Source organism: Bombus pyrosoma, linkage group LG8, assembly GCF_014825855.1.
Source record: "Bombus pyrosoma isolate SC7728 linkage group LG8, ASM1482585v1, whole genome shotgun sequence".
Taxonomy (NCBI): Eukaryota; Metazoa; Arthropoda; class Insecta; order Hymenoptera; family Apidae; genus Bombus; species Bombus pyrosoma.
Window position 1 is genome coordinate 7063642 of NC_057777.1, and position 23951 is coordinate 7087592.

General features: G+C 47.0%; 1 protein-coding gene across 4 annotated transcripts in view; it reads right to left on the reverse strand.

Moving 5' to 3' along the window:
• Positions 1-23951, reverse strand: part of LOC122569931 — an 81393-nt gene that overhangs the window by 46894 nt on the left and 10548 nt on the right. Inside the window, exon 2 of one of the 4 annotated variants that reach the window (XM_043731607.1) lies at positions 16063-16525. The exons of 2 other annotated variants lie outside the window; for them this stretch is intronic. The gene's annotated coding sequence lies outside the window, so the exon portion shown is untranslated. Of the gene's footprint in view, positions 1-1602; positions 2144-16062; positions 16526-23951 lie in introns of those variants that run through there. One more of the 4 variants, XM_043731608.1, reaches the window with a different exon arrangement.

The following is a 23951-nucleotide window of genomic DNA, read 5'->3' on the forward strand; positions in this document are numbered from 1 at the left end:
TGCCTTTGGTACACGCACAGAGTGGACGCAGCAGCAACCTTTTAAAAAGCGAAACACCGCTACCTTCGAAATGGGCAATTTTAGCCGGGAAAAGGTTTTTTTGACCCGACTGCTTTCGGACCCTGTTTTTTACTCGAAATACGAGTCCGAGGACCTTGTCGAAACTGAAAAGGACGGCAAGGTAGAGAAAATGAAAAAATACAAACGCAGAAACTTTTTTAATCCTTACTTGGCCAACTGAAACGCTTACCGAAGTTCGACGTTTTAATATCCAAAAAGCTTCTGCATAAATTTTGTAAAGATATCCGTGCAATGAGGTAACGTTGCGAGGGTAACGTATAATATCCAACGTTACCGCGATACTTCGTTAAAAAAGAAAACGTCGGTGCACATCAGGGTTAAGAGGACTTTAGAACATATTTTTCGTGAAAGACGGCTACGAGTGGAGCGTAAGCAACAATAACGCCGAGAGGCAATTGGAATCGATCGGCCAAGGGACAATTACGAAAATAAAGCGTCGAACACAACGGCATCGGCTGTAAACTGGGGCTCGCGTCGGTGAAATCTTGGTAGAGTTGGTCGGAGACATCCGCAGGCCCGCGACGCGAGGCTTACGCTACTGAAAAGAGACTTCTGGATTCTCAGAGCGTGCCTGGTAAATAATAATACGTCGTTGCTAATGGAAACCTACTTCGCGTTGGCTTCTCCAGAGTAGGTTTCGCGAAAGGGAGAAGTGTGTCATGCACAAAAGCCTTTTCCAAATCGTCTTAAAGCTTTGTCACTATTATCATAATGATGTCAGATGCCTCTTTTTCTTTCTTTTCTCTCTTTTTCTTCTTTTTTTTTTTTTTATTACGACGGAACAAAGAGAATTCTATTTTAGAAGCATCATAATTACGTTTCCACCGTGAGAAGAAGGATACGGCATTAACCAAAGCGTAAGTTCAACCCTTGCTGCGTTCCTTGGGTCGTTCTCGAGCGAATCGCTTTCATTCGATATCGCTGGAAAATTTCACGAGTTTCAGGAAAATATGAAAATATTTCGCTTTCGCGCCGTAGACTTTCCTAATCCCGTTGTTCTCGTTTCCACTGTGAGTCTCTTTTAATCGCGTTGTCCATACGACGAAATTGCGAAATTTACAAAAAAGCGAAGTTGACCGCGAGAGGCGCGTGTAACATCCATTTTCAGTCGCGTAGATCCGAGCAGAACAACAGGATTAACAGCCACGTTGAAAGCTTTCCTTTCGATCGAAACGAAAGCGAGATCGAGATAGAAAAAATTCGAGGATTGCGACAAACTTATTACCCCGGCTACGCTATCGCCATCTATGATAAAATAATAATTACGAATTCTACGGAAGGAGGATGAGCGTAAGAAAGTTTGAGAAAGCTGGAAAGTTCATCAAGAGACTCGGAAAAATCTCAGTAATTACTGGTTTTCCGGCGTAGACGTCGGCAGACATTTGGGAGAAAGTTTTGGGAAGAGCGGGGAATTGGATTTTCGGATGGAAGCGTGCTCGCAGACACAATGAGATCAGTTGGTTCAATTAAGTAGAAGGATACTGTCGTTGAACGGGGCTACATAGCAGAGTCTACACGAACCTGGAGCTCCGAAGAGAAGACCATTCCCCTCCGACGCCTCCTCCTCGGCTAGTCGGGTCCCGAGTCGGCGTAGACACAACCGGTTTCCGCGGTGTTCACCCGCTTTTTGAGAAAAAATTGAACCAGTTTGTAAAACGAAAAAAGCTCTCCCCACCAGTCGCGTAGACGCCCCTCCTCTATCCCTTTACTCGGATTGCCGCGGAGACTCATGGGAACCGAAGCGATTCCAAGCGTCCCGGAATCCGATGCGCATCAAATGAAAAAGCCTCCAACGTTGCCAAGATTTTGACCCCCTCTCTCTTTTCCCGCTTCATTCTCCGTTTCTGCGCCTCTCCCACGACCGAAAGAAAGAGAGAAAGAGAGAAAGAAACTAAAACCACCTTTCGCCTTTCCCTTGTTTCCTTCCCTCCAATTTTTTCGTACGCGCCACGAACGAAGCACCGCGGTAAAAAAGAATGCGCCGCACGAAAAAAATCGCGAAGGTGTTGCTCCGTGGGACGCGGCGGTACCAAAATGTCGGAGCGACGCGAGCAGCCTGGTAGATGTGCGAGTGCGTAAGACGCGAAAACGCGAAGGCTTACGCGGCCTATCGTGAAACACACCGCGGTCCTGAATACGTTCTAGGGAAGAGCGTGGTTGCAACGTAGGCCGCCTCGAGGCTTCCTGGCAGGGACTATTGATTTTCGAATTGGTTCAAAATTTCCATAATACCACGACGGCTGAGAGGGTACGCCGAAGCGCGGTTTCGGGTAGAGGGGGATGAGTGGAGAAGGAGGAATAGAGACAGCGACGGGCAGGAGAAACAGACGGGGGCCGGAGGAGAGAAAACAGAGAAAGAGAAGAGAGACGTGTACGGCGAGTACAGTCGTACACTGTGTAGATAGAAGGAGAGGCCGATGCAGGGAAAACCATGAGGGGAAGAGAGATATAGAGAACGAGAGGGAGAGATAGAACGAAAGAAGGGGAGGAAGAAGAAGGGTGGAAGCCGAATGCACGTCAGAGGGTGAGTCGCCACGGCCTCGGACGGTTTCGAACTTGGCAAAGTTCAGCGGCTCAAAAGAGACACCCCGCACCCACTCCACCCTTTCGAGAGCACCCCACCATGATTCACCCTTCCTCCTTCTTCCCCTGCACCGTTTCTCGCTTCTCCTAGGCTTCTCTCGCCCGTCGGCCAACTTCATTCCTGCACCAACCCCCGCGCACCAACAATTCCCCCACAAACGAACCGAGCATCTCGCGCGCACGTGTATACGTATACGTGTACAATATGTGAGTGTACATGTGCACATCGTTACATACACAAACGCGTTCCCCTTCCTATCTGCACCCTCCTCTGTCATTTGCCGAGCACCTCCGCACAACACGCCGCGCGCTTTCCTCTATGTGTCCGTGTAACAACGATACCGACGACGTGAACGACCGCTCGTTCCTCGTTCCTCGTTGCGTTACATCGTGCTAACGATACCACCGGCAAGGGTATTACCCTCCTTGTCCCGTTCGGCATCGCTTTCCAGAAGGAACGGTGTTTAATGCGTTATCCGAACATCTCGCCCTGGAGACATTCTCTCTCTCTCTTTCTTTCTCTTCCTCTTCCCCCGCAGCTTTTTTTGCTCGTCTCTTCTTCTTCTCTACTCGCGCGCTTTTTGTCCTGCCTGCAACTTTTGCCTTCGACCTGTACACGCTTTCAGGACTCATCGTACGATTACCAAGAAATACGCGATTACCGTCTAATTATCCTAGGGGCAGTAAAGCGTACCAATTACAGGATCGAACTACGGTTTCGCTCGCCACTCTGTGTCTCGTATATTGAAACACGCGATGCGATTCGACGAAGCTGCCGAGAATCGAAAAACAAACGTCGCTTTCAAGAATAAAAGCAGAAGCTTCGTTGCTAGCCCGTGCAAAAAAATTTAATCTCTTTCCATTGACGTGGATCGAGCCAACGGATCGGCATTTCTGAAAATTCTCCATACGGATTCTCGTAATTTGCGCGCGAGCGAGATCAAAAGCGCTTCGGCAAAATTCTTGGAGGCCACGAGGCTCGCACAGAGAAGAAGAGAGAAAGCATTGTTGGCCACCGTACCGCGGACAGAATGACGTACGACCAGACGTTGCATTCCTCTCTTTTTACGAATTCCTCCCCCTTTTCCTCCTGCCGCTGTTTCTTCGCTCGGATCCTGCTGCTCCCTTCGCGACAAAGATAAAAAAAAAAGAAGAAGAAGAAGAGAAAGACAGAAACAAAATCCTTAAGAAAAAAAAAGATATGATAAAGAAATAAAGAGACGGAGAGATGTAAAAAAAAGGGAGAGAGCGCAGACGAAAAAAGTCGAGTAAGAGAGGATGGAAAGAGGGAAGAAAAAGGTTAGAGTTTCGACTCTGTCCATGGACTCTTGAGTTTCTTTCTTTTTTTTTTTTTTTTTCGAGATAGAGCAGCGAGCCGGTCGTTCGACGGCTACGGGCAGGATCCACTTGAAAAGTGCGCGGTAACTCCGCCAAAAGGGGCATGAATCGTCGAGCGTGCCGTGACATGACCTGTCCTAACTGGACGGATCTCGTACCGTGCACGGCTACCGTGCTCTCTTCTGCACGATCACACTTCGCTCGGGTTACTTCGTTCTACCTCTTCTCTTCGGCCACTTCTCCCACCGAGCCTCGCCTCCGCATCCCTTCTTAACGACGCGTGTTTCGCCAACCGGACCAGCTTTACGCTTAAAACTGTATCCGTATCTCGCCTTCCTTTTGCTTCCTTTATCCCTACTACGGCCAAGTGAAATTGAGCACTAGTTCGCGTTGTAAACGGTTTAGACGCGGCTGACCCCGATGCAGCGCTATGCGATTCTAGATGCCTGTTTTTCGACAAGCAGATCGACCAAACTACTTCAACGATGAATTTAGGATTAGAAGGCTGTTTGTGCGGAATCGTGCGGCACGTACGAAAATTCTGCGATTCCTTGGAAACCGTGACGGTGTAGTTTGTAATATAGGTCCGAAGGAAAGTTTCGAAAGATTCGTGGTAGCACATTAAATATGTAAGAATGTAGTTGAGAAAAAATGACTGTAGCTTTCCCATGGCGAAATCTACCAGGTAACCTTACATTCCTAGATAATTGAAATGGTATCTTTGTAATCGAGTTATAGCTACGGAAAAATTTGCAATTCTTTGGAAATTGCTGCTGTAATTTGTAATAGAAAATCGAAGGATAGTTCCTAAAGTTTCACGGATCTTTAAGCGTATTAAACATGTGAAAAAGTAGTTCAGACATAAATGACCCTAATATACGGTTCTAACTTTAGGATTCCCGCTAGAGCCTTTTATCGATTGCCGTCAAGTTTCTTATAATCGCGACGTTGTTCCCTAGGTTTTTGTCTATCGTTTGCACGGGGAAAAAATCTTGCCAGTGTTTCTCGAAATTTTACTGTGTCCGCTAAAATAACGGATATTACCTGTAACGCGCGTCTTGCAGCGCATTAACGATCAGACGAGTTGGCAAATTTGCTCGGCAACGACAACGCGTTAACGAGAGGGTCGAGCTAGGCACGTAAATACTTTTCAAGCTCATTAAGTGCACACTGAGAGAGTATGACAATTTTCGCGCTGCTTCTCCACCGGCTATCATCCGTGCAAAAAACACACTTACGCGTTTCAACGTTCACGAGGATTCCCGAGAGCTCGGTGAATTTCAAATCGGATAAAAACCGTAATTCAAAAACCGTTTATAACCACCCACTGATATATTATAAACGCGATTAAAAATACCCTTTCTTTTTGTATTCTTCTTACGAGTAATTATACGCCCTTTTTATGGTTCAAACACTTTGTCAGACGATTTTCTTTAACGCTAGTTCGTACCTACCAAGGTACAAATTAAAATGTTTGTAGTAGGAAATTGAGAATTACTCGAGTCGCTAAAACTTCATACAGCCTAATTTGTAAAATTTTTATGAAAGATTGGCGCGCTATAAAACTACCGACAAAGCTGAAACGTAAGAGCACGAGAGAAGTTGAGATAGATGTGAAAAATTGAATAAACGGAAACAAACATAAATCTGGAAAATTTCAACGAAAAATTACGAGTTGGTTGTTCAAAGAACTCTGGTAATTCTAGCGTCAAAATGAAATACTAGAAAATAATTACACTCGTTAGTGGAAATAACAAGTTCTCAAAATGACCCGACTACGATAAAAAAAGGAAAAAAGAAAAAAGAGAAAGAAAAAAGAGAAAAGGGAGAAACAGGTATAGTACTAGCGATGGAGGAAAAGTAAGAACCGATTTGTTAACGAGGTTTCTCGAGGTAATTAACTGGAGGAGGATGCGTACGGGACATATAGGTTTAGTGTGCGAATTAGCCGCATCAACGTAATTACAGAACACGCATGCCGTCGTTTATACTTACCGATTGTAATTATAACACATAGAACAAATTGAAGTTTGCTTAACGGTCTAGCCTGCCGACCGACAGTAAATTCAACGACAAGTTAACGTTCCCATGTAGCGCAAAAACTGAACGGCATGTAAACGCCGAATCGATAAATCTATTACGATAAGAGGACGTGTTACAACTTCACCGTTACTTATACGCAACACGCACGTGAACAAACGCAACAGGACACACATACACGCATACAATAACGAGTAGAAAAACTTCCGTTAGCTTCCTAACCGGGCAAGTAAAAGGAACGATAGTCCGGTGTGCAGCTTTTTAATTTCCCATTTTCCCGCGGTCGATACACCAAGTTTTTTGCATTTTTTTACATTTTCTTAGCGATCTATCGTGCGAAAGTAAGAAGCACCGTTGCTCGATTTTGCGCCGGTGATTTCGACTCTGGGAACGAAATCACGATTCCTATCAAATTCTTTAGCAAATATAATTGCCATCCTGATACTTTGCCACCTACGCAATCTTTTCCTTTGTTCTCCTACCAATTTCTACAGGCTACTCTAATTCTTTTTTCGCTGCTTTACTTTAATTAATTAATTAGTTAATTATAATTAACGAATGCAAACGATACCGAGCTGACGTTGATCAATATAGATTACCATAGAGGCGCGTGGACTCACAGACGATTCCAGTTACCACCAGCCAGTCTCGACAGCAGACATTAAAGCGTAGTTCTGGTCGAGCAATTTCACTTTTGTCGGTAGCCGAATTACTCTATCCCTTTAAACGTAACGCGACGAGAAAGAGAAAAGCTTCGAAAGTCGAAAGTCGGTCGCAGTCGCGAGGTTGAAAAGGGACGAGGAGCCTGCCTTCTTTCTGCGACTCGACGTCAGCTCGAAATCCAGTTTCTTCGTAAAGAAAGAGAAAGAGCCGGAAATTTTCTCAAGCTCGAAGGCTATCCTGTTTTTTGTTCCACGGAATCTTCGAGCTGGTGCAGAGGGCAGAGAGGGAGGGTATCGTTTGATCGTAGAGGATTTACTCCCGTGACTGAAACAGCCGAGGATATCGCAAAAGGAGCAAAAAAAAGGGGCAAGAATCGAGCACGGTCCACAGGTAGACGCATCGAAATCGAGAGGGGTTGACTGGAATCGAAAGAAACGCACGCACGGTCGGGTTAAAACCGTGGCAGCGAGGTCGCGAAGGCTCGTCGACCACGACCCACTGCCACCCTGTGCGACCGGAGAGAGCCCATGAGCTCGATTCGAAATCCGAGGAAAAGAAGAAGCCGAGAATCGAACAGGCGAACAGAGAAAGAAAGAGGGAGCGAGAGAAAGAGAGATAGATAGATAGATAGATAGAGAGAGAGAGAGAGAGAGAGAGAAAGAAAGGAAAAGATATCGAAGAGCAGTAAGGGCTCCTCGTCGTCCTCCCACTCTAAGATCCCGGCTTAGCGACCGGAAAATAAGAATAAAAAGCCCCACGGGATGAGAGGAATTAAAAAACCATAAAAGTACCGTCTACGCCAATGCGATTGGAAACGTTGCGATATAATGTGCGACGTTCCAATAATATCGCCCCGTCCTTGTACTTATTTCGTTTTCTCTCAAGAACAGGGGAAAATTTCAATCTAGAGGCGTGTATATTTTTTGCTGGCAATTTGCAAGTTCGATCGTCTCCCTTGTTGGAAACGACGACGACCACGACGACGACGACGACGACGACGACGACGACGACAACGACAAGGACGACCACGACTGCGATTACGACGATATGACGAAGAGGAGAGGACCGAGATTATCCGACGAGAGTAATTTCGTTTGGCGATTAAAATTGAAATGGTGATTCCGTGGGCGGAAGACGCGCGGAAAGTTACGCTGAAAAATTCGATATTTAACGTAGGTATAATATTAACAGTTTTCCAATAAGTGGACAAAAATATCGAGAGAGTATCGGACCGAAGGGAAACTACAATGTATTTACCATGGCTCGGTTCCGAGCAGCGTGTACCAAACGATGCAACGAATATACGCGGTGCTTTCAATTAACACAAATTTCACACGAGAGTGTCTCGTTCGACTAGTGACTTCGGAGCACTGGCCAGCGTATCAAGATTCACCGGGCAATTTATTTTGCTGCTATGCGAATGCGAATGACCGGCAGAAGCTCGTGAACACGAGTATCATCAATGTTAAGAGCATCTTAACACAGACTGATGAGAATACGAGGTTAGTTGTATGCAGCTGTCACTGTACTCGATTCGTCGTGTATCGTCGTACGTAGTAGCGTGGAGGCCAGTTACGGTGCAAAAGCCTGGTGGTTTCATTATGCGTGAGACAGAGCGGATACGACTCATACCAGGGACTGTACTCCGGCGAGACGCGTTTAACCAGTAGGGCTATTTCGAATATTCGTTAAAAAGTATCTCTCGTACGACTCGACTCTCCTCCATTCAACTCGATTCAATTCGACTCGGTTCGACTCGGCTCGATTTATGTACAGCGATGGAACTAAAAGTCGAAGGGGAAGGAAAAGGGAACAAGCAGACGTACGGACACGAAGTCCTGATCACCGAGATAAAAACGATAAAAACAATTTACGCGAAATGCGAATATAAAGAACGTTCCCCCCGGCGCGTGCATTTACAATTATCGTCGCGATCGCAAACGAGATTCCAGCACGTTTCGGAGCGATCGATCGGAGCTCCGTTCCGACCAGCTCTAGTTACTTTAACCGTGTGTTCTCGGCGAACGAACGTAATGAAAGAACAAGAAACGGCCGACTAGAAGCGAAAGGAACACACGAAGGGAAGAGCAAAAGCGTAGAAAGAGAAAGAGAAACAAAGACCGGGGCAACCGTGAGCGAGAAATACGAAGGATTGGAAAGGGAAAGAGAAGAAGATGGAATAAAATGGTGAGCCGGCAGAGTGTAGAGTCGTGACGAGGAGGTGAAACAACGTTGGCCTAGGAGAGAAGTTAGAGATGGCAATGTAACAGGCTCTCTATTCGCGCGTAAGCACCGCCGACATACGTGTTTGATCGCGATACACACGGCCAAAAGAGTAGGAAGCCCGTGTGCACAGAAATTCCGGGGCTCGTCTGGATCCGACTAGTCGACTGCACGTTTTTCGAAATATAGGAAAGTTATGAAATATCGTGAGCGTCGTGAAACTTTTAATGCGAGGTCCGGTGGCTTGGTCGTCCCCTTCCCCCCTTCTTCCCATTCTCGCTCTCCTCGACAGCCTCTATATAGAATACACCTGGCCGTATAAGCGAGGCTCCTACCCCTAGTGTGGCATGGGGTGGCGCGGGTAACTTTTTTATTAAAAAAGTTTTTCGAAATAAAAATCAGACGCTGTCCTGGTGGGGATAGACACGCGGCCCCTTACACGTACACCCACGCTTACTCAAGAATATACAGTAGGCAGAGCCTTCTTCTTCGTCGCGCAACTTTCTGCTCCTATGCACGGGCTCGTATTAAGCACACGCATCTGCTCGTAACTCACGATCGTTTATTCATCGCGGGCGGTCGGACGGCAGGTTAGGCTTAAAGAAACATTGTCGAGGGCTATATAGTTTTCGTATTACATCGTTCGGTATACCGAAAAGTCATAGGGCTTTGAACCGACGCGATGACGTTCGCGTTTCTCTTATTTCGTTATACCTATGGAAGGGAAGACGAGAAAGGCAGAACGTTTCTCTTGGAAATAGATCTGGCCTTTATCGGGCGTGCTCGGCATTTATCCGTGGCGCATAACGCCAAAGTGGAGGAGAAGTCGGCCTGTGTCTTCGGCTGTGGTAACATTTCTCTGCCATGTAAATAACATTTTTTCCCCGATAGTCGATGCCCGAAACAAACAAACCACTCAACGAGTCCGGCCAGCGAAACATCCGGGGGCACCTCCTCCCTTTTGATATGGGTCAACCAAAACCGCGGCACCGCTAGCCCCCGTGAGGCTTCGCGGCCCCATCCCTCCGTATGTCGGCTGTTCGCCGACGAATCCACCGGTGTTCCCTCGCTCGCGCGCACACAGTACATACATACAGGCCACGTAGAAGCTATCGCTCGCTTGTGCACGTGTACACGTACAGAGAGAGAGAGAGAGAGTGAGTGAGTGAGAGAGAGAGAGAGAGAGAAAGAGAGAGAAGGCGAGAACGAGAGCGCAGGCAAGGAGAGGACGAGAGCGTGCGTACAATCAGAGAAACTGCGAAAGCGACGGCGTCGTGGCGGAGGGTATGAACCAGCCAGGAGGAGACCGAGGAGCAAGAGGCGGAGGCGGAGAAGGAGGATGAAGAGTACGGAGCAGGAGACGGAGGAGAAAGAGGCGGAGGAGGCAGAAAAGCGGAGGTGGCTCGTTCGGGGGATCTTTATCAAAGTCAACGCACGCCGGTCACCATGGCAACGAAATTGGATTTTTTTTTCGAAGTTTTTTCGGCCCTTCTCGCCGGCGCCCATTCCCGAAGGGGGCGAGAGAGGAGATGGAGGCTCGACGGAGGAGATGGCGGTGGCAGCGGCGGCGGTGGCAGCGGCGGCGGCGGCGGCGGCGGCGGTGGCGGCGGTGGCGGCAGTGGCGGAGCAGGCAGAGGGAAAAGTGGTAGGAGAGATCGGAGGAAAAGAGAAAAGGGGAAAGAGAGCTAGAAAGAGAGAAAGAGTATCGAGAAGGTCGGGGAGGCTCTGACGAACGGCGACCGGGGAAGCCAATAATTCGAATTGAGAACAGCCAATGGCCGTGCATCTGATTTTTTGTCGTATCATCGTCGAGGTCGTCCGCCCTCTCCCTAGCCCCCGCATTGCTCCCCCACCCCCGCCCCCCTTCCGCCCGTCGCGGCCGCGCGACGAAAGGGGCCGCTCTGCCTCGCTTTTTGTAAAATCTCCCATCTTCCACCATTGCCTCTCTCCACCACCACACACACTACCACCATCACCTCTGTCCTTCTCCGTCTTCTCCTCCACCTCCACCTACCTCCTCCGCCTCCACCTCCGCGTCGTTCTAACTCTTCGTTGTCCTGGACTCTCTCCTATGGTGTTTTGTCGGATATGTATATACATATATACATATGTATATATGTGCACATATATATACACCATGGGATACGTGCGCATCGGTCGGAGGTGTCCCGTCGATGTACAGTGGCGAAAAGGCTCGAGTACGATACACTGACTCTGACAGGAGGAAACGTTACACTAATCGGCCGGGATGTCTCTTCGATTTAGCTATTTCGTCCGAGTCAATTTCGTCAAAGGGGGCAAACATTTTTCAACCTGACTCTGGACAAACGCTTTTCTTCCGATCCTTTCCTTTGTATAGTACAACCTAGAATTCGACGGAAGCTCTTCCCTCTGTCGAACGCCAGTGGCATGTGTACACAAAAACTATATTTTCATCGTCTAGAAATCTCTTGAAATTTCATACAAGACCCTTGTTCGCAATCTCTCGGATTCCAGCTTAATAACACAATTTCTCGTTATCGAGTAAACTACAAAACTCGAAAAAAGTAAAATCGCGGTAACTAAAAGCTTCGATACTAACCCTTTGACAGCAAAGACAACATACTCGAGTAACCCGGGGCGAGGCAAGTACGAGCCTGAGGGGAGGCATTACAACCTTCAGCGGTCGTCATAAGACCGAATCGAATACATACGTACGTAAGTACATTGTGACGCATCTACAGGAATCGTCGTAAATAGGCAGGAAGAGACGAGGAGGAACCATTCGAAAACAGCGATCTGTATTTAACCGTGTGAACTTTCATTACGATTTCAATGACGTCCAAGGTAACAAGACTCGGATCGGTCCAAATATAAATGGCCCGCGATATTATAAAAATATGATGAACCGCGAGGGATTGGCCCGTTTCCGTGTGCCGAAGATACACGGACTAGGCCACGTCCTTCGCCAGACGAGGTTGCTTTCGGGTTAATCCGGTCTGCTCGCTAAAAGCAAGCAAGCGAGACGCGAGCGTGGTTGTCCTTTTCAGAATCTCGCGGGTATCACGTACCCGAGCGAGCCACATACACACTCCCGCCCCCTGCTGTTCCCTCCTCTTCCTCTTGCCGCCCCTTCCTGGGCCAGTGTAGCGGCGCGAGTTGAAAGCTCGAGAGCGGGAAAGAGTACGGGAACTTCCGGTGGAACGATCCAACGAGTCAGGCATTCCGCGGCGGCAAAGTTCGAGCTGGTCGGGCCCGAGGCTCGCTCTTAATGACGCCAGAATCAACGGCGGAAGTGTGCTTTAGAGTTCTCGAGCACGACTCGAAGCGATCGAGTCGAACGAGATCGTTGTTTGCCCTGTGAAGCCGTTTCGTAAACAGCTGCCCGATACTGATTCGCGATGTTCGCGTACTCTAGAGCCTGCTCGAGCGGCTTCTTCGGGGAAATGAATTTTAAAAAGGGGGACGACCGTTTAAGTCGACGTTAGAACCAAACAGATTTTTCGAAAAAGAAGGAAAAACGATTGCCGTAAAAGTGTAATTGGACGAGAAACGATTTTAAGCGAGGCGAACGCGGAGCTCGAGTCGGGTTATCGTGAAAGAAAGATATACGCTATTGATCGGTGTTAACAACCGGAAGTAATACGATACGCTATTGACACGTTATAAATAAGAAGGGGGCAAGGTAGCGGCGCGCGTGGTTCGCGGAGCTTTTACATCGTGGCCGGCAATACGATTACGCGCCGGCTCTCGACCGTTTTTTAAATTATACCGTAAATTACACGGCATCGCGTGAGTATCCTAAAGTATTTAATAAGCATGCATACACGTTTGTTTATGCGCCGGGGAGCCTTCCCCCCCCTCTCTCTTCTTCCACTCTGTTTCGCCGCAGCACTATCGATCCAGAAAAATCCTGTGAACCGAAACGCGGAAACGCGTACATGCAATGACCGATGATCGCATGCCGCAAAAACGCGGCCTGCGAGGATTCCGTTCGATATTTTATGAATCATGGACCGCCAGGCATCGCACGGCATCCTCGCCGCGTTATTCGTGTCAACCATCTGCACGAGTATGTATATACGTTGTACAACGTCTGATGTTATTTCGTAGTCATCACAGTCATCGTTCTGTAATCGTGTTCTGTAACTATAGTTGGTGGATGATGCGTCAAGAATCGATTTTTTACCACTTTTACATCTTTTATGTTAAATACGTTTGTCCGCTGTCTTTGCTTACAATCCAACGACGTATACAACAACAATTAAACAAACGAAAAAGAATAAGAGAAACGCGGATGATACCTATAAATAACTTGATCGCTCGTTACACGTGCTTGTCTTATTCATTGCTATACTTATCGTGAGAAAATTAACGATTATTAGAAAACATGGTATAATCGAGCGTTTGCTCGACGTTAATGTAGGTAATCCCAACCACATAGAAAGGTTTTTCCCAAGAGTGATATTGGCTGGTTCGAGCACAACCAGCCGGATTTCCAAAGAATCGGTGGCGTCGTTAAAATGCAACAGGTTTTCGAGACCGGCCGGATGGATCCGAGTTCTCAATCCGGCAGAGCATTCCTCTAGAGAGCAAAGCCTCTCTTCTCCCTTTGCGCGCCAAGACTCCCAATGACCCGTGCCTTTTACAATTTTACTTCGAGTTCGCTACGCTTAATGAGAATAACAACGATGGCCGTCAAACGCCACCCAGAATAGAAGCGTTCCAATTTAGTTCTCGCAATCTTTCCCACTGTCCTAGAAATCCATACGTTCCTCGTACTTTTCGCGTTACGTAACATTTTCGTTTCCCACGATACTTTTTCAATTTTCGTTAACGCCGACCACTTCGTGCCGGTTGTTACTTTCGAACCACGCTGTATTCCAATTGTACACGATCGTCGTTAACAGGTCATAAAATCCTGGCAGCGGTATGCGAGATACAATGACCTAGCACTTCTGCTGGCAGACGGTCGGCGAACAATCGACGATGGAATAAAAGGTGTTGCACGATTTCGCTAAGCAAGAAAATCGATCGGCAAAGATACACTACGTTAAAAATTACCGATTGTTGAAATAACAAGAATACGTTCTAACACAACTTTTCCTTACGGTCAATCGTCTCACTCTTTTTCATCTATCATAACCGGACGTATCGTATACGAAGGAAGAAAAATACTCGATCGATATTATTATTCATGAGTTTTTACCATGAACTCTTGCCACCAATTACCATGTATAATTGGAATCAATTATCGATATGCATTGTTAATCCTATTGTATTCCAGCATACGTACATAGCGCATAACGCATGCGATCATTAATCTATCTTCGCTAAATATCCTATATCGCGTGTGATTTCGGCATTAATTCACAATCGAAGTGAAATCTATCAAAAACACTCGCCAATAGTAGATCTCGATCCTTAATATTGTTTCGTAGTAAATGGAATTTCAAATGCTTCGGTGGAATAAAATTCTATTCCACTGACGAATTACAGGAAGGATCTATAACACATTTATCAAAAAGTTTTCTCGTGTTCCCTTATAGTTTCGAGGATAGCGTCAGAGAAACGAATCTGCGAGAGCGAGGGAAAATGAAATTTAAAACTGCTTGGCTAAAAAGATATGCTCGTCCCTTTATCTGATATTCATCGTATAAACGCGTAGAACTTTCATCGAAATCAGCGTAGCCGATGTTCCTTAGTAAATCCTTTGAATAAATCTGGTCACGTGACTAGTTATCAGTCCACAGCATCGACGGGGAAGAGAAAAATCGAATCCTCGACCAATCGATTCGCACAGCTGGTTTTCCACAGCGTGCACGTACGCATGGAGAGATAGAATAAACGAGTTCCGGGCGTGTGTGAGTGTGCATGCGTGTATGGGCCACGTACCACGCGGCCAAGCAATGGGAATGACGCTCTCTCGAGTGCTACTGATCCTACTGAATGAACTTTGACACCGCCTCTACTCGTATGACTAATACGAATTTACTGTGCGATCCATTGTGTTACTAAGCTTTTTTGTTCTTTCTATGTGTCACTTACGTTGACTCATGAAAATATTTAGACAATTATTATAGAAAACTTCTATGTCCATATCATACATAGAACATTTCGGAATATCATCGGGCACTGTAAAGAGAAACGACCGTTACGATTACGTCGGTAAGATTTGAAATCAATTTGAAAATGTACGCGGAACTTACAATTTCTTCAGACATTTACTTAGTAAAGAAGCATTAGTAGATGTACTTATAACGGACGAAATTTCAGAATATTTCGTACAACACGCGTGATACATTCTATGCAGCTATCGATAATTCGTTTCGTTCAAATAATAAATTTATTATCAACTTGCTAACAGCGACCAATTTACTAGTAGACAGTAAGCGCGGTTCGATGCCACGGATCGATCGATCGGTCGGAAATCGTGTATCGTTGAATCGATTCAACAGTTAGGCAAGATTGGTAGAGCAGCAGCACCGTATGATGTTCTGTGCGATCGCAACGAACGTACGCGTAGCGTAGGTTCAAACGCACGTGTGTAAGTCTGTCAGCTCGCCCCTTCCAACGACGTCGCTCTCCCTCCCTTCGCGGCTCTGACGAAACTCTCGACTCTATTGGTCCGGCCCTTACCCTTCCCCGCGCTACCGCAGACGACTCATTCCATTCAGTCACCCGTACGAATTCGACGCTACCACGCTACGACCATGCCGCGTGCTCTCTTTCCTTTCTCACTCTCGCGCCTCGTTTCGCTTTCTTTTCCCTCTACAGTAGTTACATCTATTCCTCTCGCTTGTCGTGTTGTTCGTGGCTCTGCCTCGATCTTTCCGCCGTGCTGCCTCGATGCCACGCTCTCTGTCTCGCCGCGCGGCACACACAACAGCAACGTGCGTCGCGGAAACGTTCGCACAGTTTCTAACCTGACCTACGCGTCGCACGGCCAGGGGCGAGAGATCCCGGTGCAATGTCATCCTGTTAAGAAGTTCGCGTTTTCTTCGAACATCCATGAATTCGTTTCAACCCGGAGAAATTGAAAATATCGTGATAAGGTTTCGTAGCTGACGATATCATCATGGTGGAAATATGCTTTTAATTTCAATTGGTTCTTATGAAAACGGCAATTAAAAATAAATATCACATATTACGTACGTTGTTCCGTCCAAGTCGCCTGTCAAAGCTGTACGATACTTCCTAGCTGTGAGAATGATCGATGACTCGTAGTCCTCGAGTCCGGAAGTGAATCACTCGGTAGTTGTTGCTTGTATCACGCGGCACAAATTTGATTCGAACTACAGACGGTCTCGACACACTTGGCACAACTCTTCGAAACTTTCTACGAAAGCACGCGCGCAAAAAATGTTGGCGTTTGAATGGTCGTTACTCGTGAATCTGTGAGCGCGGGTCCGAATGCGATCGCGGATCGAACGGCGACATTCGACTACGTTCGATATATCTCGCGTGAAAAAATTAACCAGCACAAACGCGAGAAGACGCGTGTTTGAAAAAAGAGGTTTCCAACGGTATCAATGAAAGTCACCAGCAGCGAGCAGGCGCGTACAGAAAAAACAGAGATAACAATATACGATTTCCGCCGAGTCAGCGGCAAGATACGCTGCAAAACATAGTGTTCAAGTTAAAATAGTCGACTATAGTCTCTTGAGGTCCGAAGAAGCTCAGTTGCCTTCGTCGCGCGCAGAGATGCGCGAGACCGCTGTTTCTCCCTCCCTTTCCCACTCCTGACTCTTTCGCGTTATTCGTCTCGTTCTCCCTCTTTCTTCCTCTCTGTCTTTCCTTCGCCTTTTTCGCTCGGTGCGTCTTCTCTCCCGCTCGCACCGCTACTTCTGTACCCTTTTGTCCGGGAAGAAGAAACGCAGGTCGAGAGAGCTCGTGCCCTCGGTTATGGTTATATACTGTACACGAATGTAAAATCGGAGTGGCGAGAAACCGAACGGCGCTATTTCGATTTCCATTCGAACGTACGGGAAGAATCGCAGAGCTTGTAGCTTGTATTCCTTTCGATCTCGGCCAATCGCACGGAGATAAATATTCGAGTGAACTTTTGCGGAAAAGCAATTCGTCGAACGAGCGATAAGAAAGGTCAGCGTTCGTTGCGCGACTGCCGGAGCGCGATTCTCACTCGGCTCGTTGAAATTTAAGTAGATTCGATCGGAATCGTTTACGCTCAACGGTTCGCGTACTTAACACCGACGCGACACACAGATGTCACGTTTAACTCTCCCGGCCGACGTAAATTTTATTGCGACATCGATGCGAACTCCGATGCAGAGAGTTCAATACACGAGAAACGATACCAACAATGCTCTCTATTCATTCCATCGTCTATGTTGCGTATTTTTTCCCCCTCCGACGTGGTCGCGCCCGAATACGTGAGATCTCTGAAAGGAGAGGCTGCAAGCACGTTTTTCCTAAAACACGTACGCGGATTCGCGACCGTACACGCACATCTCTACCCCACCTCGTCACATTTTCGACTTCCGTATGTTGTGTGTATAACACGCGCACGCACCACGTTTCCCCCCGAACGAATATAACGCGTGTATGTCACTGGCGTGTGCGAGTGAGCGAGTCGGAACGATGCACAGAGCGAAAGAGAGAAAGAAAGGGAAAGGAAAAGGGATGGAGAGGAAGGGAGGGGAGTCCGAGGAAAATAGTAAAGGATTGAGAGAGAGAGAGAGAGAGAGAGAGAGAGAGTGAGAGTGAGACACAGAGGGAAATAAAAAACGAAGATGAGTCTAACTTCCGAGCGAGGAAAAAAGAAACGCAGAATGGAAAGCGGCGGGTGGCGCGCGAAGGGTGAGCGTGGAGCGCTCGGAAGGGCGCGAGAAAAGGGCACGTGTAACAACACGACGAAGGGCGGTCCGCTCGCGGTCCTTCACTCGCCGGTGTGAAAAGTGAAATGACAACACGCACTTCGCGCGTCGTTGACTCTGACAACAGGGTACCCGTACAGTCTGGATACGATACTGTGAACTCGGCACGGTTCGTAGCAGCGCTTTTCTCAAGAGGGCGGGAGGCAGAAGAGAGTGAGAGAGAATCGAAGAGAGGAATAGAGAAAGAGGAAAGAGGATGGAGTGAAAGAGAGCGCACGCGAGGAAGAACGCGAGAGGTCGGTCGGTGGTAGGAGATGCGGGAGGGGCCGGAATTCTCTCTGTTATAGATTAAAATTTTTTACGGGGAAGATATTGATTGTTGCTTTTTATTAATGTAACATTAAAGTGGCGCCGCAAAAGTGGGGGAAACTCCCGCCGGCGAGTCGGTTGCTCTCGATAGTGGGGAGAGGTTGTTTGGGGTAGGGATCCGGACTGAAGGTAGGGTAGAGTAAACGACATAGAAAGAAACGGGAAGGGGGAAGGGGAAGTGAGGCACGGAAAGACGCGTGGTGGGGTTACTCCGCGAAGAGAGAGGAGAAGAGAAAAGCAAGAAAAGTAAGAACGGCCGCCGTGCCGCGCCGCGCACTCTGGAAAACGACGGCAGGAGGAAGTAAAAAAGAAACGGGGGAAGAGAGGATTTCGCGAGGAGGCCAGACAAGGCGAGGCACAAGGTGGGAGGGGGTGGGTGATCCAGGCCGGAGGTTGGGGGTTCGAAGCGGCGGAAATAGTGCCATAAATACGAACATTTTTCGTAGCGTCTTGCAGCCCTGTTTTGACAATCATCCCCTCCATCGACTCTGTCCCTCCGTCATGCAATTCCCTCTTTCTCCTTCTGCGCGGCCTTTTTCCCCACGAGACTATCCCCACTACCTCGTCTCCTCGACAGCCGCGCTTTTGGATCTTAAGCACGCGGATACACGTATATAGGGGAACGGCGAACGGCGGACAACGGACGCACCGTAGATGTGACGGTGGTAGCGGCGGCGACGGCGAGCAACGACGACGACGACGCTTCGTTTTACGCCCCTTTACCTCACCTACCAGTCACCCTTTTCACTCTCTTCCTATCCTACTCTTCTCTCTCCCCTGCTGCCCCTGCCCACCACCTATTCTTCTACTCACTTTGACATTTTTCGCGAGTTAAGGCCCGCTCGAAGTTCGCGGAAATCCATCTTGCGCTGGCTCGAAGGAGTACATACTACGTATCACCTTCTTGCTCACTCGCGATCTACTCCATACCCTTCCCCCTTCGATCTCATTCTCTCACACTATCTCTCTCTTGCTCTGTCCCGAGTCTCGAGCCCCCGAACTCCACGGCCGACACCCGTCCCTCCTACGACTACGGCTCTTCCTCCTACTCCGTCCGCTCCTCTCTTTCTCTTTCATTTTTCTTTTTTTTTTTCTTCGATTCTTCTGCCTCCTTTTTTCAGGGGGAGCGAACCGAGAGACGCGAACGGCGGATCGATTCTTCGTTTCGAGAGGTCTGCAACCAGAGAGAGGGTGGACGAGAGGGACAGGGGTGGAAAAGGGGGCGGGTGTGTATGTATGTGTGCGGAATTCCATGAGGCTCGTAATTACCGAATCACCGATGCGACGCAACGCGAACGATCGCGTCGATAAGACGCGTACAACTAATTTTCGGGCCATAAACAAGCGTATAGGATCGACTAATTGTCCGGTCGTTAATCATCGATAGATAGGTGTGGTGTGCGTGACGGCGATTAATCGTCACGAACTCGCGGAGAAACTACTTGCAGTTTCGTATTACACGAACAGCGCGATCTGTATAGGTTGCGTGGCCCGTGTAACTCTGCACGTTGGCCTGTAACGTTATACCTCGTGCTTTACCACCACACGTACACAATCCTGTCTATATCTTTTTTTCCATTTGCGGATTAATGCGCCTTTTACACCGAAAAGCGTAGATTTTTTATTCCAGTTACGTTTCTTAGCGTCTTACAAAGAGACATTTTCAGGCAAGCACGCTTTCCAAGAATACGTCTATGAGTTATATGCTACGAGGGAGTATAAAATTCGTTTCGATTCTACCAGAGACAAGTAAAAAGCGAGTATAAGTTCAACACGCTATGGATCGGTGGTATCTTGTTGCCGGTGCGGTGCGCGTGTGACTTCCGGGTGGAAGTACAGGAAAGAAGCTCTTCTCTCTTTGGGATTGTATTTCGTCGTGGCGAAGCGTTGTCCCGCTCCCGGCCCTTTCGTGTGCCAGAGAAGCCCTACAGGCGTCGTAGAAGGGAAACGAAACTACCTGTATAGCCCAAGCAACCATCCACGTTATTCGATCGATTTAAAGGTCGTTTTGTTATCAACGCGAAATTTGGGAGACCAAAATACCGTTCTTCGCAATTTTCGCTCGAACAAGGGGAGTTACGTTAAGACCATTCCGTTCAATTAAGCAAACAGACTGTTTCCCCTTCTTTCGCTTTATTTAGCTTGTCCTTTCACCGAGAACAAATCCGTTAGTGACGCTTCTGCACCATTATCACAATCATTAGTAGATTATCTCGTGTATACACGTGGAAACAAAAAAAAAAAAAAAAAAGAATTACTGGATGAGCTACAAAGCCTCGAACATACGGTTACACAAAGCTTTTGCAAACAAAAAAATGGAGCTACCAAGTAGGAAACTCTTTTCGAAACTTCCGATAAAGCGAGACGACGGAGCGGGGAACCGGTGGCGTTCCATTTCTGAGGACAGGACGCGTTTACCAAACGGCGCGGCGCGACGTATCTTATCGCGTTACGGAAAGGAATTTTGATTAGGGAGGCAGCTCCTTTCTTACGACGACTCTGCAATGCGACTCGATGGATATGACTCTTTGCGGCGGTTTCGGTGTAGTAACCCCGTAGTCGACCCGTTCGAAAGCCATGGGAATGAAATCGTAGAAGTAAAAAGTGCACAGGAAGGGGGAGGAGGGATTTATTAAAGCGAAAAAACGATATCAGGCGGCCTTCTGCTTTCTCGTTCATCACAGTCCTCGGCAGCGATATATTTTCTTCTTTCTTTTTCGAATAACGAGCATCATCGTTATGGCTTTCCCCCACTTGCCCCCTTTGGCGTCCTACCGCCTTCTCCCAGCCCCTCCCCCTCACCAGTCTTCTTCCCTCGTCTTTCCGCCTTTCCACCCCCCCCTCCCACTACCTTTTGTTCGTTCGCAGCGAGTGAACCGAGTCCAGGTTTAATTCTCAAAGCGATAGCAATTTCCAGGCGCAGGAAAAAAAGAATAAAGAGGGGGCGGCGGTGGTGGCGGTAGAGAAAAGAGAACCACCCCTCTGTCATATTCGATCGATCCCGACCTAAGCAATTAATCTATTTAACCTTTCTACTCTGCCGCGCCGGAAATAAAGGAACGGCCAAGGATTAAATTATTGCATACTTGAAATTCCGAAGGGATCGAGGAAACTGAGCGACGGGCGTTCGCGGAATTGCGAAACGGAGGGCTTTTAACGGCGGACAGACACGGGAGACACACGGTGTAATGATTATAAGATACCATTTCACCGAACACGAGAACGCACAACGTTTCGTATAACGTTTCGACTCGAATCTTATGATAAGTTGCGCCATTTCTACGGTGGATACAAAAAGTATTGCCACACCACTGTATTTCTTCTAGCGTTCACAAACTAATTAATTAAGTCCAAGTACCGAAGTACCAAATTTCGTATCGTTTAGTAGTACCTTCATACGACTATAAAGATCTGATATTAGGAGGATAAAACGCAAGACATCGTCAAAAAACTCTTCGATAAAAAGTTTAACGAGTGACGTTAGGCCTATGAAAATGAAGCTTCAGAGAAGCGGCATTTTATATACGACAACCTAATGTAATCGACGTGTCGTATCATCGATCCGACATTGTTTCTGGAGACATCAAACGAACGTTTGTCGGAACGCGTTAACAGCGACGCGATTTGTATATCATTCGCGGGTTCCTGCATCGTCGACGTTCGGTGGTGGAAAAGTTGATTTTAAAACGGCCCTAGCATCTCGACGATTTTTAAATAATTAATCAAATCGAATCTCGCAAAAACCGTGCTCGAAACGAGTGTACAATTTAGTCTCGTTTATAGCGATCATCGTATGCGGTACTCGATGACACTCGTCGCAGCGTCATTTTGTCAAGTCTTTTTCCGTTCTTTATGACTCTTGACTCGTGGTCGATCTATCTCGTTTTCAGCTCAGGTACGCGTAACTTACTGAAATTTATTTACACCGGATGAAAATGTTTTTAACTGGAGATCGAAATGCACAGCTAAGTGCCACCCAGCTTCTGCTAAATTGATTTTTGAACGAATGCTTCATACGTGTGTACTGGCTACCGTATACGAATTTTTATTCAAGCACGACGTGCGAAAGCTTTGAACAAATTATAATCGTCGCAATTTCCATCCGCCATTCCTGAACTAAAGAAAACTTTAAGTTTCAAGTTAATATTTCAAGTACGTAGCAGCCTGAGCGTATCCTAAAAAATGCAAAAATTAGAATAGAATAGAATACTTTGATCAAAAGGGGGCAGAATGATCTCACACGATGCTTTCAAATTCTCATTGCCAATGCCTCCAGACCTAATAAAGAATTTTTGCCATGTTCGCTTGGTTCTTTTGTCCATCGTTACACGAGCTCGAAGTGATGCATCGCACCATTTCGCCGTACACCATATAAATTTTAATTTTGACGCGACGCGAGCAGATAATGGCGTCTCGGCAAGCCTTTTCGATTGTACCCTCTTTGTCGTTTCGAGGCGGGCGTGCAAATCCAGTGTGTGAATGCGTTAGGGTCGATCGAAGGTCGCGAGTGTCATCATATGCATGAAAATATTCCCAGAAAAGCAGGAACCTCCAGATACACGTCGATCAAAACGTGGAAAACATTATATCATCCAAGTTTGCTAATCTTATAATGCGTTTCTCTTGTTTCGTGACCAATATAATTCCGATTAAACAAGAATAAATAGTAAATCAGTAGAAATTTGTCTTGGAGACCGCTAAATAAATTGCGTGATTCTACAGAGGTTGTCCGTCCTGTCTGTCCGCAAATATTGTCACGCCGATTCTCCAGGGCTTTACAGTCTACATATATCGCAAGCAATGCACGAATAAACGTAAAAGTCGATTGTATTTGTTAGGAGGAAGAAACACTAGAATTGCAAATGGAACAATCTACACATGGCGACTTCGACAATGAAGTTGTCGAGAAGTAAATAAAAAAAAAAAAAAAAAGAAAAACAATAAAATGATGTAGTCGCGAAAAGTTACTGACGTACATATGTATTTGTAAGCGTAGTACTCGGAAGCGCCATGGCATTTTGACCTTTACTAAGGAAACCTGCTATTACTGGATTTTCTATTCCCTCTTTGCACATAATCAGGCTACATAAATTACGATGTCAATTCAACATATTATAATTGCACTTCCTCAGACTGGGAATTATCATCAAAAAATTCTATATAATTTGCCCGTATCTTACATTAACACGACACACTGTGACAGTGATTAGTCAAGCAAGACTGGTTTAAATAATTTTTCAACAAAATCACAAAGCAAGGAACTAAGCATCAATATGCAAAATTCAAGGAGAGTACGCATCAAAGCACATATAATTTCCAAATACGTAATTACTAATTCCATTCCCGATGACTTTCCCCTACGATCCGATTGAAAATTCTCGCATCGGTTTATTAGAGGGTGAAATAAAAAAAAACACAGGTTTCGTTAGCCGTACTTAGATATAGAGTAGCATTCAAAGAAAAAGAGAAAGAGAGAGAGAGAGAGAGAGAGAAGAGACAGTTTTCTCCAGGTGGCTGGAACAAAGGCTGTCTTTCAACACGACAGAGGCATCGGTGCTCGGCATCTAGCCGCGTAGACGGCGACGACAATCGCAAAATCAATTTGCATTATTCGTTTAAAAGTGTGCTGGTCCGTGACGTCAGTGGGGAGCGGGGCAGGGCGGGGCGGATAGGCGCGTAAGAGGGTGTCGAACGGAGGCAAGTGGCCCCGTCTGGTCGTCGATGCTCTCAAACAATCCCTTTTCTCCACTTCCACCACCTAGCGCACCGTCACCGGGCTGCCCCCCATCGCACCGCCACGCCATCCCCACCGTTTTCTCCGACGAGTCACCGAGAACA